We start from the raw sequence: 18,160 nt of genomic DNA, 5'->3' as shown, positions 1-18,160 counted from the left end.
GGTAAGGAGGTCAGGGGGTACTGAGAGGGTCTCTGCAGAGAACTGTCCACAAGGACCTAAGACCAGTGATTCCCAAGCAGGGACAGCTTTGCTTCTTTGCTTCTCCAGGGGACATTTGGTAATTTTTTTCTTTAGAGACAAGGTCTTACTCTGTCCCCCAGGCAGGAGTGCAGTGGCACAATCATAGCTCACTGCAACCCCGAACACCTCGGCTCAAGCCATCCCCCCACCTAAGCCTCCTGAGTAGCTAGGACTATGGGTGTGCCCCATTGCCATGACCAGGTTTTTTTTTTTTTTTTTTTTTTTTTGTAGAGACAGAGTCTTGCTATATTGCCCCAGCTGGTCTGAAACTCCTGTGCTCAATCAGTCCTCCCACTTTGGTCTCCCAATGTGCTGAGAATACAGGTGTGGGCCACCATGCCTGGCTGACATTTGGCAATGTTTGAAGACATTTTATTGTCATAATTGGGAAAGGGAAGTGCTATGGTCTGAACGTCCGCCTCCAAAATTCAGATGTTGAAATCCTAACCCCCAAGGTGATGGGAGGTGAGTGGAGCCCTCATGAATGGGTTTAGTGCCCTCATCATAGAGGCTCAGAGAACGCTCTCATCCTCTCCCACTCTTTCCACCACGGACACAGTGAGAAGGCAGCAGTCTGCAGCCCAGAAGCAGACCCTCCCAGAACCCAACCATGCTGCACCTGGATCCTGGACTTCTCAGCCTCCAGGACTGTAAGAAATATATATTTGCTGTTTCTAAGCCACACAGTTCATGGTATTTTGTTATATAGCAGCTCAAACGGACTAAGACAGGGAGTGTTTCTGGTATCAAGTGGGTAGAGGCCAGACATGCTGCTAAACATCCTCCAAAGCACAGGACAGCCTCCCTCTCCACACACAACGAAAAATGGTCCTGTCCGGAATGCCTAAAATGCAGAGGCCGGGAAGCCCAGAGCCAGCCCCATCCCCCACCTCCACCCTCTTCCCCTTGAACGAGTACTTGCCCTGCATCACATCTGCTGGGTAGCAATGTTACGTGCGAGCTGCTAAACCCGGTCATGTGGTTCACGTGGAAAGAGAAGCACAGCCAGATGGGCCTTTGCCGAGTTCCCCTTCCCTTGCCTCCCGCCTGGGTCTGGGAACCTCCAGGAAGCGTGTGTTACTCTTCCCGAGCGAATGGTGCCACCTAGTGGGAATAGAGTTAACAACACCAGCAGAAGCATTTCATACACCTGGAAACCTAAAAATTAGCTGGCTTTCCACTGTTGAGAAGATTCAATGGGAATCAACGAAAGCCACCCAAATGAGGAAGGCAGAGGCTATTTATTTAGTGCTTTCCAAGGCCAGACAGTCAGCCACCTTCGCTTGCATTTGGCAGGGAGTCAAATATAACTGGAGACTCAAATGCTAGTGGGAAAGGCTTCTATAGGAAAAAAGGAAAGATTTCGGGTGGGCTCTAACTGGAAGATGTTGGCAGGGGGGAGGTGCAGGCAGCAGCATCTTATGTGATGGGTTTGGAGAGGATGTTTGGCTTTCTTGGAGTGGTCCTGAGTTGGAAGTGTCGGTGAAAATTAGGGCAGAAGGCAGTCATTGAGCAAGTCCTGACGTTCTGGGCCTTTGCCATAGAAGGTTGGCTTGGCTTCCTGCCCCGGTTGCTGCAGAGGTTGCGGGTCACGGCCTCTGAATATGCAAAGGGTCAATGACCATATATGACACTAGACATCCAAATGCATAGTTATATCTGGTCATTGTCCCTTTGCATATTCAGTCTCTTAATTCATTAAACATTCTAAATATATCCATCTCTCCTGTTACTAATCCTGAAACGGATTGCATAAAGTTACCCACGTGAACAGCAGGTTGACTCCAAGCCAGCATCTATGATTTTCAATGGTTGCCCTGATAAACTTTGATTTAGGGTTCGTATGTGATAGAACTGTTTTTTTTTTTACTGCCCATAGTGCCTTCATATGCATGACATAATTCTCCTAACTGACATGGGCCTCAGTAATAATCTCAACTTCACCTGTGTGGGAGCTGACTCTAGCTCTTTACAATGCTACACTTTTACCACTACCACCACCACCACCTGTCATTTAGTGGTGGTGATGGTGGTGGATGGTAACAGTGGTGGTAATGATGGTGGTGATGGTTATGGTGGGCCTATTGCTGCAGAGATTGTAGGTCGCCACCATCACTGTCACCATTACCACCACCATTATGTCATTATGATCACCACCACTTTTGGCACCACCACCACCAGTCACCACCAACACCATCACCAGCACCATTGTCACCACCACTACCAATATCAATGCCACCACCATTGCCACTGTCACCACCATCACTGTCACCATCATCACTATCACCACCACCACTGTCACCACCGCTACCACTGTTATCACCATCACCACCACCAGCATCAACAATACCACCATCAAATCAATGCCATCACCATTACCGTCACCACTGTCATCACTGTCACCACCATCACTGTCACCACCATCACCATCACCACCACTGTCACCACCACTACCACTATTATCACCATCAACACCACCACCATCAACAATACCACTACCATTACCAATATCAATGCCATCACCATTACCGTCACCACTGTCATCACTGTCACCACCATCACTGTCACCATCACTGTCACCATCATCACCATCACCACCACCACTGTCACCACCACTACCACTATTATCACCATCACCACCACCATCAACAATATCAATGCCATCACCATTACCATCACCACTGTCATCACTGTCACCACCATCACTGTCACCACCATCACCATCACTACCACCACTGTCACCACCACTACCACTATTATCACCATCAATACCACCAACATCAACAATACCACCATCATTACCAATATCAATGCCATTACCATCACTGTCACCACCATCACTGTCACCATCATCCCCATCCCCACCACCACTGTCACCACCACCACCACCATTATCATCACCACCACCAACATAACCACCATGCCCATTACCAACATCAATACCACCACCATCACCATTGTCACCACCATCACCACCACCACTGTCACCACCACTACCACTATTATCACCATCAACACCACCATCAACAATACCACTATCATTACCAATATCAATGCCATCACCACTACCGTCACCACCATCACTGTCACCACCATCACCATCCCCACCACTACCACTGTCACCACCACCACCACCACCAACATAACCACCACGGCCATCACCAACATCAATACCACCACCATCACCATTGTCACCACCATCACCACCACCACTGTTACCATCCACCAACATTACCTTCACCACCACCACCATCTTCACCACCACCACTGTCACCACCATCACCACCACCACCATATTCACCACTACGACTATCTAAAAGGTCAATGGTTCTCAAAATGTTTTCCCCAAACCAACAGCATCAGCATCACATAGTAACTGTTAGAAATGCACATTCTTGGGCCTCACCCCAGACCTACAAAAATCAGCAATGGGGTGGGGCCAGCACTCCAACTAATTCTGATGGATGCTAAAGTTTGAGGGCCACCATTCTAGATAAATTTCTAGGATGCCCACAAGGGCCTTATTTTAAGTCAGACCTTCCACAATGTATCCTTTAAATTTGTGAAAATTTGCCTGTCTTATGAAGTGGTCAGAGAAACAGGACAATCTTTATCTAGATAATATCAAGGCAGAAATTCAAGCAAAAATAAATACTGCATTTATACACTCCAAGAAAAGTAAGGGTTAAGTGAGAAACATAAGTTTTCCTCTACTGCAAGCAAGGCTATAGACAGGTTGTGGTGACCTAGCCTGCAAAAATGAACTCCAGACACCCCCGAGCAACGTCAAAAGAAAAAAAAAATCCGTTGCTGTCTATCCTGTACTGAACTATTAGTTATGACTATGTTTGCCAATGCTTATATTTGGTAAAATTTTTTTTTTTTTTTTTGAGACAGTGACTCACTCTGTCATCCAGGCTGGAGTGCAGTGGTGCAATCTTGGCTCACTGCAAGCTCCGCCTCCTGGGTTCACACCTTTCTCCTGCCTCAGCCTCTTGAGTAGCTGGGACTACAGGCACCCGCCACCATGCCCAGCTAATTTTTTTGTATTTTTAGAAGAGACAGGGTTTCACTGTGTTAGTCAGGATGGTCTCGATCTCCTGACCTCGTGATCCGCCCACCTCAGCCTCCCAAAGTGTTAGGATTACAGGCATGAGCCACTGCACCCAGCCAGTTTATTTAGTAAAATTTGTAAGTTCCTGTTTTTCTTTTGATGCAGCTGCAAGGCCAACTAGCTATACAAGGCCACAAGTTATTCCAAGTCAATAGTTATGCCATAAATTACATGAGCTTGTCACTGTATAATTTACTGCCTTTGTTTTGCTCTTGTATACTAGCTGATATAAGCTAAACTCTGTCTTTGTTTGGGGCTCAGCTTTTTGGATGTGAATCCACTGAGCTGGTGCGCAGCTTAAAATAAATATCCTCCTATATTCACCCATACTTGTCTCTCTAGTCTTCTGCATTCCGCAACGTTTCTTGGTGAGCCAGCCAGGAGGAGTGGAGACGGCAGATGTACTGTCTCCTTTGCCTATGGGGCTGGAGCCGTGGGCCAGGGAAGACCTGTGACCCCAGGCACCACCAGGATAACTTCAGCCTGGAGGGGAAATTAGCTCTCCTGTGATCCGGCACCCCTACCCAGCAGCGCAATGGAACCTGAGAGGGGCTACAGGACAATTCCAGAAACAGCATGCTTCAGAAACTGCGGTAAGGTATTGGGGCCCAAGGCAGGACCCGTCCCATAAGGACGGAAGGGGTGCCTGATCACTTCCCAGGGTGTAACTGGTAGTCTGACCCACAGAGGTTAGGGGTGGCAAGAATGGCTCACCAATTCAGATGAAACTCAAGCCCCAACCGACACAGGACGTGAGAGTGGCTCGCTAAGTTGGTTAGGGAAAGGAAACTGGAGGCGGCGAGAGTGGCTCACCACCCCAATTAGGAACACAGGAACTGGGAGCAGGGAGGTGTGTGAAAGTGTGTGAGAGACGGTTCTGGGAGAAACCAATGTGGGGAGTGATGTGGGGAGTCACAGATCTCTTAGCGTGAACTGTGTGCTCCAAGCGAAGTGTGGGGCCAACCTGGACTAGTGGCGAACTACATGTGGCTAACAGGAGCTGCCCCACAGCTCAGAGTTGTGGTGGGAATAAGAACCTCTCCAAAGGCAGGTGGTGTCTGAAAACTCCCGTAATAGGAGAAGGTCTGGTTGGTCTGAGGCAAAAGGAAGAATGAGTATGCTGCATCATAAAGGGAGGATAGAGGAGGAAAGTCATCAAAACCCATTCCATTGGAGTGCAGGTTACAAAACTCTAAGAAAGGTTTTGCAGGGGATTATGGAGTTATGCTGACCCCCCAAAGGTTGAGAACTCTCTGTGAATTAGAATGGCCTTGTTTTGGAGTTGGATGGCTGACCGAAGGAATTATAGACAGGGAAATAATTGGCCGTGTATTTAGGGTGGTGACAGGGGTCGGAGGACAGGCTGGGCATCAAGATCAATTTCCTTACATTAACTCATGGTTAAATATAGTACAAATAAGACCAGTCTGGATCCGGCCCTGTTTAGCAGCTCATTACAAAACACCTGTGGCCCAAGCTGAGCCAGAAGTGAAAGAGCAACTTAGCCAGCAGATACAGAGTTAAAGGAGAAGTCCCAGAGGGAGCAAGAAAGGCTCTGCAGGAGCTACCAGAAGGAATAGAGATTCCTCCTCCATATGTCCCAGCCTACACACCTTTACTGAGGTCAACAGCCCCCCAGGAACCAAATTCTGGAGCTAGCACACCCCAAGTTTCACCCCAAAGGGAAGAATCAGAGCCTTGAGAGGCCAGGGAAGGAATCAAGATAGTCAAGCAGGGCGTCTCAGATCTGGCCGTGCTCGAGCTTGCAAATGCCTCTCAGAGAGACGGGAGGACCCATTTATTATGATGACCAAGGCCAAGTCCAAGGGGGGCAGCAGACTTTCATCTATCAGCCCTTTTCAACCACTAATCTCTTAAACTGGAAACACCATACTCCCTCCTATACAGAGAAGCCCCAAGCTCTTATAGATCTGATGCAGTCCATCTTTCTGACACACGATCCAACCTGGCCAGACTGCAGGCAGCTTCTTCTCACGCTGTTTAACGCTGAGGACCGCAGAAGAGTAACCCAGGCAGCTGTCCGCTGGCTAGAAGCCCATGCACCAGTAGACACAGTGAATACTCAGGCATACGCTCAGGGCCAGTTCCCAGACCAAGATCCCAGCTGGGACCCAGAAGATGCGACCCAGTTTCAGTGTTTGCAGAGGTACCGAAAGACACTTCTGAAAGGGCTAAGGGATGGTGGAAAAAAGGCAGTCAGTAAGAAAAAATCTCAGGGGTGCTTCAGGGAAGTGATGGGAGCCCTAGCCAGTTTTATGAAAGACTCTGAGATATATGGGCTTTCCACCCCATTTGACCCTGAGGCTGTTGAAAATCAGTGTATGGTAAATACATCATTTGTAGGACAGGCCCAGAGTGACATAAAGCAAAAGCTTCAGAAACTAGAAGGTTTCGCAGGCATGAATGCCACCCAGCTTATAGAAGTAGCCACCAAAGGCTCACACCTGTAATCCCAGCACTTTGGGAGGCTGAGGCAGGCGAATCACGAGGTCAAGAGATCGAGACCATCCTGGTTAACATGGTGAAACCCTGTCTCTAATAAAAATACAAAAAAATCAACCGGGTGTGGTGGCGGGCACCTGTAGTCCCAGCTACTTGGGAGGCTGAGGCAGGAGAAGAGCGTGAACCCGGGAGGTGGAGCTTGCAGTGAGCCAAGATCGCACCACTGCACTCCAGCCTGGGTGACAGAGTGAGACTCTGTCTCAACAAAAAAAAAAAAAAAAAAAAAAAAAAAAAAAAAAAAGAAGTAGCCACCAAAGCGTATGTTAACCGTGACCAGGAGGCAAAGAAGGAAGCAGATCGGAGGCTTAAAAAGAAAGCCGATCTGTTAGCAGCAGCCCTCATGGAGAGAGAGACCAGCAATGTGAGAGGATGAGGATGTGGACATGGATGTGGAAGAGGCCAAGACAAGGATTTGAGAGCTGACCAAGGTTAGAGAAGTATCAATATGCACAATGCAAAAAGAAAGGACACTGGAAGAATAAATGTCCATAAGGCAATGAGAGAAATGACCAAGGCCGTGAGACAAAGAGGCCACCAGCCAGGGGCTGCCACACCATAGTGGACCCAGATACTGATCTGATCGGGCTGGCAGGGGCTGAAAGATATGAGGACTAGGACAGACCACACTCCTTCTCATTGGGCCTTCAGGAGCCTATGGTCACATTAAAAGTTGGAAGCCAATTGATGGACTTTATGGTAGATACTGGGGCTGAACACTTTGTAGTAACTCAACCCATAGGGCCATTAAAACTATATAACTATTGTAGGGGCTACTGGAGTCTCAGAGAGGAGGCTATTCTGCCGGCCAAGGAGGTGTGTTGTAGGAGGATGAGAAGTCCAGCATAAATTCCTATACCTCCCAAAATGTCCAGTTCCCTTATTAGGGTGAGACCTACTCCAAAAACTGCAAACACAGATTACTTTGGCCCACAGGGAGGTATGACTTTAAATCTGACTCACCCAGAGGCCCTGGTGTTAACCCTTTCCATCCTGCAGGCTGAGGAGTAGAGACTTTATAAAAAGAAATTGCAGGCACCATTGCAACCTCATACACAAGAGGAAGAAAAATTACTATTTCAGTTAGTTAAAGAAATTCCTGGAGTATGGGCTAAGGACAACCCACCTGGGTTAGCTGTAAATCATGCACCAGTAGTAGTAGAATTAAAACCAGGAGCAGCTCCTGTTCAGGTTCGTCAGTACCCAGTTACCCAAAAGGCTGTATGGGGCGTCTGTAAACACTTAGAGTGGTTCTATAAACATGGGATTTTAGTCCAATGCCAGTCGCCCGGGAATGCTCTACTTTTGCCAGTACGAAAGCCACTGCCAGGACCGGGGTCTGATGAATATAGACCAATGCAGGACTTACGTGCCGTAAACTGGGCCACGGTAACCATCCATCCAGCGGTATCCAACCCATACAGTTTAGTGGAACTCATTTCAGCAAGTGCTACCTGGTTTACAGTCTTAGACTTAAAGGATGCTTTCTTGCATGAAAAGGATACTGATGGCATGAAAAGCATACCAGTGAGTCAGCCTATCTTTGCATTTCAATGGTACAAAGAAGCTACACAGCTCACCTGGACTAGGCTCCCACAAGGGTTTAAAAACTCTCCCACAATCTTTGGGGAAGCATTGGCCTCAGACCTCAAGGCCTATACCCTGCCAGTGATAACTGCACCTTGTTACAGTGAGTAGACGACCTTCTTTTGGCGGCCCCAATCCGAGAGGACTGTTATCAGGGAACACAAGACCTCCTCCGTCTCCTATGAAAAGCAACCATCTCCTATGAAACGTACCTAAAAAGAAAGCTCAAATTTGGCCGGGCGCGGTGGCTCACGCCTGTAATCCCAGCACTTTGGGAGGCCGAGGTGGGTGGATCACGAAGTCAGGAGTTCAAGACCAGCCTGGCCAACATGGTGAAACCCCCATCTCTACTAAACATACAAAAAATTAGCCAGGTGCGGTGGCGGGCGCCTGTAATCCCAGCTACTCAGGAGGCTGAGGGAGGAGAATTGCCTGAACTCAGAATACGGAAGTTGCAGTGAGCTGAGATCACACCGCAGTACTCCAGCCTGGGCAACAGAGTGAGACTCCATCTCAGAAAAAAAAAAAAAAAAAAAGCCCAAATTTGCCATGCAGAGGTTAAATATCTGGGTTTCATAGTGACCCATGGGGAACGCCGGCTTGGCAATGAGCAGAAGCAAGCCATGTGTGCGCTTCCAATCCCAACCACCTGATGTCAAATAAGAGAATTTTTAGGGGCAGCAGACTGGATTCCAAATTTTTCACTGATGTCTAAGCCATTATATGAAGCCACAAAGTGGGGGAAAAAAGAGCCCTTCCTTTGGGAAACTAATCAGGAAATAGCATTCAAACAGATCGAAGAAGCTTTAACTCGGTCCCTAGCCTTGGGACTACCAGACATAACCTAGCCTTTCTTTCTGTATGTTCATGAACAAAAGGGAATGCCTATAGGGGTTCTGACTCAAGTTATAGGATCATGGCATCGCCCAGTGGCATAGTTATCCAAACAACTGGACTCTGTGGTACTAGGATGGCCTCCTTGCTTTAAAGCATTAGCTGCCACCATATTGTTAGTACAAGAGGCTAGTAAATTAACTCTGGGACAGCAGCTAACCATCTGGGTGCTGCACTCAATTATAACTTTGACAGATCAAAGAAGACATCATTGGTTGTCAAACTTGAGGATGACTCAGTACCAACGGCTTCATGTGACAACGCATACATTATTTTAGAAACAGTGAACAGCTTAAACCCAGCTACTCTGCTCCCAGTTGAACCAGGAGCTCCCCTCCATGACTATGTCAAAACAGTAGATGAGGTATTCTCTAGTTGAAAAGATCTTATGGACCAACCCCTCAGAGACCCAGATGTTGAGTACTTCACAGATGGAAGCAGTTTTGTGCTAGAAGCGGTTCGACATGCCGGGTATGCAGTGGTAACGTTAGACTCAGTAGTAGAAGCTCAGTGTCTGCCTACTGGAACATTAGCTCAAAAGGCAGAATTAATAACCTTGACAAGAGCACTGTTGCTAGCAAAAGACAAAAAGGTCAATGTTGGCAGGGCGCAGTGGCTCCTGCCTGTAATCCCAGCACTTTGGGAGGCCGAGATGGCGGATCACAAGGTCAGGAGTTTGAGACCAGCCTGGCCAACATGGCGAAAACTCGTCTCTACTAAAAATACAAAAAATGAGCTGGGCATGGTGGCAGATGCCTGCAATCCCAGCTACTCGGGAGGCTGAGGCAGGGGAATCGCTTGAACCTAGGAGGTGGAGGTTGCAGTGAGCTGAGATAGCACCACTGCACTCCAGCCTGGGCGATAAGAGTGAAACTCCATCTCAAAAAAAAAAAAAAAAAAAGTCAATATTCACACTGATTCTAAATATGCTTTTACTACATTGCATGCACATGGAGCCATGTACAAAAAGAGAGGACTTTTAACAGCTGGAGGCAAAGAAATAAAGTACAAGGAAAAAATTCTACAGCTTTTAGAGGCTGCATGGGCTCCAGAAAAAGTAACTGTAATGCACTGCAGAGGGCACCAAAAGGCAGGGACGCCAGAAGCCAAAGGAAACAGAAAGGCAAGGCAGAGGGGCAAAGCAGGCAGCAATGATTATGCCGCATTTTAAAGAGAAAGCCTTAGCTATGCCTCTCCTCCCAGAACCTCCTTTCCAAGAGGACCCACGTTATACTCCAAATGAAAGAGCCTGGTTTGCCCAGGAAGCTGGAAAATATATTAAAGGAGGGTGGTGAAAATTCTTCAGTGGAAAGTTAGTCATTCTGGAGATGTTAGCTCATAAGTTTGTGAAACAAATTCATCAAGGAACTCATATGAAAAAAACGGCACTAAAAATGTTATTAAAATGTCATTTCTATGTGCCACGGCTCTCTGCCATCACTCGAGCCATCTGTAAACAATGTTTAACCTGTGCCCACATGGCCCCCAGGAATTCAGGAAATAGGAGCCATGCATTGTAAAAACTTACTTATAGACTTTACCGAACTGCCCCATGCCGGAGGCTATCGGTATATGCTAGTGCTTATTTGCACCTTTCTAGGATGGGTTGAGGCTTTCCCCACCAGGACAGAAAAACCACGAGAAGTGACTAAAGTACTGACGCCTGTAATCCCAGCACTTTGGGAGGCTGAGACGGGCGGATCACAAGGTCAGGAGATTGAGACCATCCTAGCTAACACGGTGAAACCCTGTCTCTACTAAAAATACAAAAAAATTAGCCGGGCGTGTTGGCAGGTGCTTGTAGTCCCAGCTACTCGGGAGGCTGAGACAAGACAATGGCGTGAACCTGAGAGGCGGAGCTTTCAGAGAGGTGAGATCGCGCCACTGTACTCCAGCCCGGGCGACAGAGCGAGACTCCGTCTCAGAAAAAAAAAAGACATTATCTCCAGGTTTGGATTGCCTCTAACTTTAGGATCAGACAATGGGCCGGCATTTGTAGCTGAAATAATGCAAGATTTAGTAAGACTGTTAAAAATAAAATGGAAGTTACCCACAGCCTATCGGCCACAAAGTTCAGGAAAAGTAAAATGCATGAACCGGACACTCAAGCAGCTACTGAAGAAATATTGCCAAGAAACTCATCTAAGACGGGATCAGGTCTTGCCTATGGTCCTCCTCCGAGTCAGGTGCACCCCTATCAAACAAACTGGGTATTTACCCTATGAAATTTTGTTCGGTCGGCCTCCCCCAGTCACAAGTCAAATAAAAGGTAATCTTCGGGAACTATGGATATTAACTTTAAGAAAGCAAATGCAGGCGTTAGAAATAGCCATGCAAGAGGTCCATGGCTGGGTACGAGAAAGAATGCCTATAAGGCTGGCAGACCCAGTACACCCCTTTAAACCTGGAGACTCTGTTTGGGTTAAAAAGTGGAATCCAACTTCTCTAGGACCCAAATGGCATGGGCTGTATACTGTAATCTTGTCCACTCCCACTGCTGTTAAAGTTGCAGGTGTTGTACCTTGGATCCACCACAGTTGGCTAAAACCAGCAGCTCAGGACAAGTGGACCAGTCAGCAGGACCCAGATCATCTAACCCGGCTGATCCTGAGATGAGACCACGCTGCTGCTAAAGATGACCGCTCTGCTCTGGTCACTCCAGAAGCTGACTAGTTTATGCACGGCCAAAGCTTGAGGACTCATCAAGCAAGTAAATGTGGTTAGAAATCTTAGAACTAATAGCTTTCCTTGTAATACTATTTTCCTATTGTTCTGTCGCTCTGCTCAATCTCCTCCCCCAGGTAAAGACCTCTTCTGTCCTTCCCGAATATAAATATTCTGTACATTGTTTTGCTGTTCTGTACATTGTTACAAAACAATTCTGTACATTGTTTTGCTGTCTTAACCATGGTAGAAGAAGCACCTATAGAAGGGTGTCCCCACTGTACACATACTACCTGGTCAGGAAACAGTATAACTAAAACTCTATTGTACCATACTTATTATGAGCATACAGGGACTCGCTTAGGAACTTGTACTTATAATCAGACCACCTAATCAATTTGTGACCCAGGAAATAACCAATCTATGTATGTTATGACCCCAAGTTTTCACCTGGTAAATGGTTTGAAATCCATGCAGCGTCAAAGGGTGGTCCCCTCTTAAACCAAACCAAGGTCTCTCCCTTTTACCTAGGGCCTATTTCTCTATATTTTGATGCTTGTCAGGTAGCATACCTAGACTCACCCATCTGTGGTAACCTACCTTTAAAAAGATACTATAAAAATGACGACAAATATGTATGCATGTCACCTTGTCCCCCTGGGACCCCAGAAAAAGATTGTCGGTATTGCATATCATGACGCCCTAGCACACAACAAAGGCCAATTATCCTAACCGAAATGCTGGTAAAACCAGATTGTAAAACAAAAACCTGTAATCCTGTGAATTTCACCATTCTAAGGCCAGACCTACCTATATGTCTGCAGGTTACCCCACATGTGTCTATACACACATACCCAGCAAACATGTTATCAACACAGAAACCCGGACCCGTCCGGCCCAGCACCAGTTCTGAGTCTTTAAATCATTCTATAAGCATGTAGACCAAAAGTTACCAGAGCCTCGTCCTTTAGCCAAAAACTTGTTTGCTCAGCTGGCTGAAAACATTGCTGGCAGCCTAGGCATTTCCTCATGTTATGTTTGTGGAGGAACTAATATGGGAGACCAATGGCCTTAGGAAGCAAAAAAGTTAATGCCACAAAATAATTTTACTCTGACCCCGAACTGACGCCCATAAGTTCAAGCATCTAGCTCCTAAAAACTTCTATTATCGAAAGATACTGTGTCACTCACTGGGGAAAGGCTTTTACAGACCTGGTAGGAGAACTAACCTGCTTAGGACAGCAATATTGTAATGAAACACTAAGGAAAACTTTGTGGCGGGGCAAAGATAACTCCAAATCCCCTCATCCAAATCCATTCATTCATTTCTCGTCTCTAAACCACACCTAGTATCAGCCTAAAGCTCCAAATACCTGGCAAGCACCTTCTGGTCTCTACTGGATCTGTGGGCCATGGGCCTACCGACAGTTGCCAGCCAAATGGACAGGGGCTTGTGTACTCGCAACAATTAGGCCATCTTTCTTCTTACTCCCACTGCAACAAGGAAAAACTTTAGGGTATCCTGTCTATAATAAAAATTAAAAAAAAAAACCACAAAAGAAATATAGACATAAAAAAAGATATAAAAATATAACATTAAAAAGACACAGATTGGCCCCCCGAAAGAATAATTCAATACTATGGGCCAGCTAGGCACAAGATGGGTCATGGGGATACTGCATCCCAATTTACATGCTTAGCTGCATCCTAAGGTTGCAGGCAGTACTTAAAATCAACACTAATGAAACAGCAAATGCACTGGATTTACTGCCCAGCAAGCCACGAAAATAAAAAATACCATCTACCAAAATAGATTAGCTTTAAACTACCTCCTAGCCCAGGAAGGAGAAGTATATAAAAAGTTTAACTAATTACTGCCTAAAAATTAATAACTATGGGAAAGCTATTATGAAAATAACTGCAGGCCGGGCGCGGTGGCTCAAGCCTGTAATCCCAGCACTTTGGGAGGCCGAGACGGGTGGATCACGAGGTCGGGAGATCGAGACCATCCTGGCTAACACGGTGAAACCCCGTCTCTACTAAAAAATACAAAAAACTAGCCGGGCAAGGTGGCGGGCGCCTGTAGTCCCAGCTACTCGGGAAGCTGAGGCAGGAGAATGGCGTAAACCCGGGAGGCGGAGCCTGCAGTGAGCTGAGATCTGGCCACTGCACTCCAGCCTGGGCGACAGAGCGAGACTCCGTCTCAAAAAAAAAAAAAAAAAAAGAAAGAAAATAACTGCAAAAATAAAAAAAATCAGCCCATGTTCCAGTCCAAACTTGGAAGGGGTAGACTTCTAATTCTCTCTTTGGAAGTTGGTTTTCCTCCTTCAGTGGATTCAAAACCTTAATAGGAGTAGTTCTAGCCCTACCAGGAATTTGGTTAATACTCTCTTGCCTCTTACCCCTCCTTATTAAAGCATCCAATCAACTATAAAAAGCAATCGTAACTAGGCAAACTACCACTCAGCTAATGGCTCTGTGAATATCAGCCTGTGCCTAAAAAAGAAGACCTGCTCTTTCATAAAAAAATCAAACAATAGGGATGCTTTCTATTAAAATCTTGTTTATAAAAAGCATCAAAGGGGGAGACTGAGGCAGAAATTTAAGGAAAAATAAATACTGCATTTATTCACTCCAAGAAAAGTAAGGGTTAAGTGAGAAACACAAGTTTTCCTCTACTGCAAACAAGGCTATAGACAGGTTGTCGTGACCTAGCCTGCAAAAATAAGCTCGAGACACACCGAGCAAGGTTAAAAGAAAAAAAAAAAATTCCTTTACTGTCTCTCCTGTACTGAACTATTAGTTATGACTATGTTTGCCAATGCTTATATTTATAAGCTTATATTTATATATTTATAAGATTTATAAGTTCCTGTTTTTCTTTCAACGCAGCTGGAAGGCCACTAGCTATACAAGGCCATAAGTTATGCCAAGTCAGTAGTTATGCCATAAATTACGTGACTTGTCACTTTATAATTTACTGCCTTTGTTTTGTTCTTGTATACTAGCCTGTATAAGCTAAACTCTGTCTTTGTTTGGGACTCAGCTTTTTAAATGTGAATCCACTGAGCTAGTGCTCACCTTAAAATAAATATCCTCCTATATTTACCCATACTTGTCTCTCTAGTCCTCTGCATCCCCCAACAATATAAATGACAACATTTGCTACCGTTTATTGAATCATGGTGCTAAGCACATCACAGACAGCTGGCTTACTCCTTACCACAGCCTCCAGTGGTTACAGATGGGGAACAGAGGCTCAGAGAGGTTAAGTAACTAGGGATTGAGGCCATACCTATTTAGCTCCATAATTTGCCGTTCTTAACTACTGTTAAATGTACTAATTCCCAGAATTGATCGAGACCATCCTGGCTAACATGGTGAAACCCCATCTGTACTAAAAATACAAAAAATTAGCCAGGCATGGTGGCGGGCGCCTGTGTCCCAGCTGCTCAGGAGGCTGAGGCAGGAGAATGGCATGAACCTGGTAGGTGGAGCTTGCAGTGAGCCAAGATCGCGCCACGGCACTCCAGCCTGGGTGACAGAGCAAGACTCCATCTCAAAAAAAAAAAAACAAAAAAACAAAAAATACCCCAAAAAACAAACAAACAAAAAATGTACTAATTCCCAGAATCATAAATGCACATCTGGAGGACTTGTAGAGCTTTTTTTTGGAGGGGGAGGGGGATAGAGTTTCCCTCTTGTTACCCAGACTGGAGTGCAATGGCATGATCTCAGCTCGCTGCAACCTCCGCCTCCTGGGTTCAAGCAATTCTCCTGCCTCAGCCTCCTGAGTAGCTGGGATTACAGGCATACGTCACCACGCCCAGCTAATTTTGTATTTTTAGTGGAGACGGGGTTTCTCCCTGTTGGTCAGGCTGGTCCTGAACTCCTGACCTCAGGTGATCCACCTGCCTTGGCCTCCCAAAGTGCTGGGATTACAGGCGTGAGCCACCGCACCCAGCCTGAGCCATGGTGCCCAGCCCCTGAGCCACTGAGCCCAGCCTGGAGCTTTTAGTTGAATTTGGATAGCTTTCATTAAATTCCCCCCAACGTTTTGCTTAAGGAGAAACAAAGGTCCAGAGAGACATACCTGGAATCATATTGTTTTGTTGCTATTATTGTTGTTTTCGTGCTTTGAAGAGAGCAGTACTAGAATCATATTGTTACCTCCTAATAAAGGGGCTAGAACCTAGGGCCCCTGGTTTCAAATTAAGTCCTCGATTAACTCCTTGGTGAATCAGAGGCACACAAGAATATTCTATACATCTTTTTTTTTTTTTTTGTCCTAAATAGTGGGTAAATAAATCAGGAGGAAGTTAGGGAAGGGGTCAATTAATGACTGGTTCTATTACAAACTAGTGGTGGTAAGTTTGACCTCTGGGGAGCGGATTGTTAGTTATCAAGGCAAGAGGAGCCATTGGTCATCCCCCCATTCCTGTTTGTAGCAACAGCCTAGGTCCCACAGTTTGGGACCTCCTTAAGGAATGGCTGTCACACTTCCAGCCGTGGGAACCGGGGACATAGGCCTGTTTTTGCTTCTCTCTCTCTCTCTCTTTCTTTTTTTTTTTGAGACGGAGTCTCGCTCTGTCGCGGCCCAGGCTGGAGCGCAGTGGCCGGATCTCAGCTCACTGCAAGCTCCGCCTCCCGGGTTCACGCCATTCTCCTGTCTCAGCCTCCTGAGTAGCTAGGACTACAGGTGCCTGCCACCACGCCCGGCTAATTTTGTGTGTTTTTAGTAGAGACGGGGTTTCACCGTGTTAGCCAGGATGGTCTCCATCTCCAGACCTCGTGATCCGCCCGCCGCCTCCGCCTCCCAAAGTGCTGGGATTACATGCGTGAGCCACCGCGCCCGGCCCCTTGCTTCTCTTTCCTTAGTGCCCCTTCCCCTTATGATGCCCACAGACTGACCCTTGGGCAGATTTCTGTGGAAGCCTCTCACTCACATGGGGATAAAGCCTGTCTATACGTAGAGGTGACTGTGGCCCCTCAAGGCAGGCAGCTGCAAAAATCTCAAAGGACAGAGAAGATGGTTTAGAAGCAGTAACATGGGACCCTTGGAGGTCTCTGTGGGCTGATTTCCAAGCTCCACCCCTCTCCCCTTGGTCACAGGGCCACCCGACTTCAAGGTTACACAACATCCCCGCCTCCCAAACCTCACACCAAACTCCCTCCTATGTTTAGGGCTTTATTTGACCCCCTGCTCTAAGGCCTTCTCTGGCCTTCCCTTCCTCTCCAGGGTAGCCACATGCTATGTGTGCCCCTGGTAATTTTTTTATTTCATGTTTTTTTTTTTTTTTTTTTTTTCCAGAGTCGCCCTCTGTCGCCCAGGCTGGAGTGCAGTGGTGCGATCCCGGCTCACTGTAACCTCCGCCTCCTGGATTCAAGCCATTCTCCTGCCTCAGCCTGCTGAGTAAGCTGGGACTACAGGCGTGCACCACCACACCCAGCTGATTTTTGTATTTTTAGTAGAGATGGGGTTTTACCACGTTGGCCAGGCTGGTCTTGAATGCCTGACCTCAAGTGATCCCCCTGCCTCGGCCTCCCAAAGTGCTGGGATTACAGGCGTGAGCCACGGCGCCCTGTCATTTCTTGCATGGCTTTGCCACACTTTGAGATTGCACATTTTGATTTCTTATCGAGGGTGTTTTTTTAAAAAAATTGAAATTGCACATTTACGTGTTCCCATGTTGGGTCCCCATCATTACCTATTCAGCCAGTACAGGCAGGATATTTGTGTCCACTTTCCCAGGGTCCAGCACATTACCTAGCTTGATCAGTATATATTATTGAGGCTCGACAAATATGAGATTGGGCTCAATAAATATTTACTGGGCTCAATGAGTACTGTTGAATAAATGAATACGGCCTTTCCGGAGCCTTTCCCCAAGGTCCAACACAATTGCTGAATTAATGCAGCCGAGGACACAGCATCCAATTCCCCCATCCAACACCGCCCCCCAAACCCCCGCTGAAAAGCGAACCTGTGTTCAGAACCTGCCTTCATACTTTTCAGCCACGCTCTTTGGAATAATGAAAGATACGAAGACGTCAGTGGGGAGACAGACGTGCGGAGGGGGACATAGAAGGTGCCTTTGCGTTTTGTTCCCCGGGACCCAGGACTCAAGCGCAGGGCGGTCTCGGCCTGGGGTCGCCGTCCTCTTTAAGGGGCGGGTCCGGGGCTCTCCCGGAAGACCCTGGCTGCCCAGGCCTCTGTCACCGACCCTCTGCTCCCCGCGACCCTCACCGCCCAGCACCCAGCCCTCTGCCCCCCCAGGCCACCCTGTAACAGCCCAGCGG

The 18,160-nt window shown here is 47.0% G+C and overlaps 2 protein-coding genes across 51 annotated transcripts in view; both read left to right on the top strand.

Moving 5' to 3' along the window:
* The window catches only part of AGK (acylglycerol kinase), a 985,672-nt gene that overhangs the window by 1,120 nt on the left and 966,392 nt on the right, over positions 1–18,160 (top strand). The gene's annotated exons all lie outside the window — the stretch shown is intronic.
* Positions 1–18,160, top strand: part of NDUFB2 (NADH:ubiquinone oxidoreductase subunit B2) — a 1,166,996-nt gene that overhangs the window by 1,112,807 nt on the left and 36,029 nt on the right. The window contains exon 1 of one of the 50 annotated variants that reach the window (XM_050782321.1): positions 1,477–1,481. The exons of the other annotated variants lie outside the window; for them this stretch is intronic. The gene's annotated coding sequence lies outside the window, so the exon portion shown is untranslated. Of the gene's footprint in view, positions 1–1,476; positions 1,482–18,160 lie in introns of those variants that run through there. 50 annotated transcript variants of the gene reach the window in all.

Source organism: Macaca thibetana, chromosome 3 (genome assembly GCF_024542745.1).
Source record: "Macaca thibetana thibetana isolate TM-01 chromosome 3, ASM2454274v1, whole genome shotgun sequence".
In the NCBI taxonomy this organism is placed as follows: domain Eukaryota; kingdom Metazoa; phylum Chordata; class Mammalia; order Primates; family Cercopithecidae; genus Macaca; species Macaca thibetana.
Note: the sequence above shows the minus strand (reverse complement) of the source record. Positions and strands in the feature narration are given on the sequence as shown.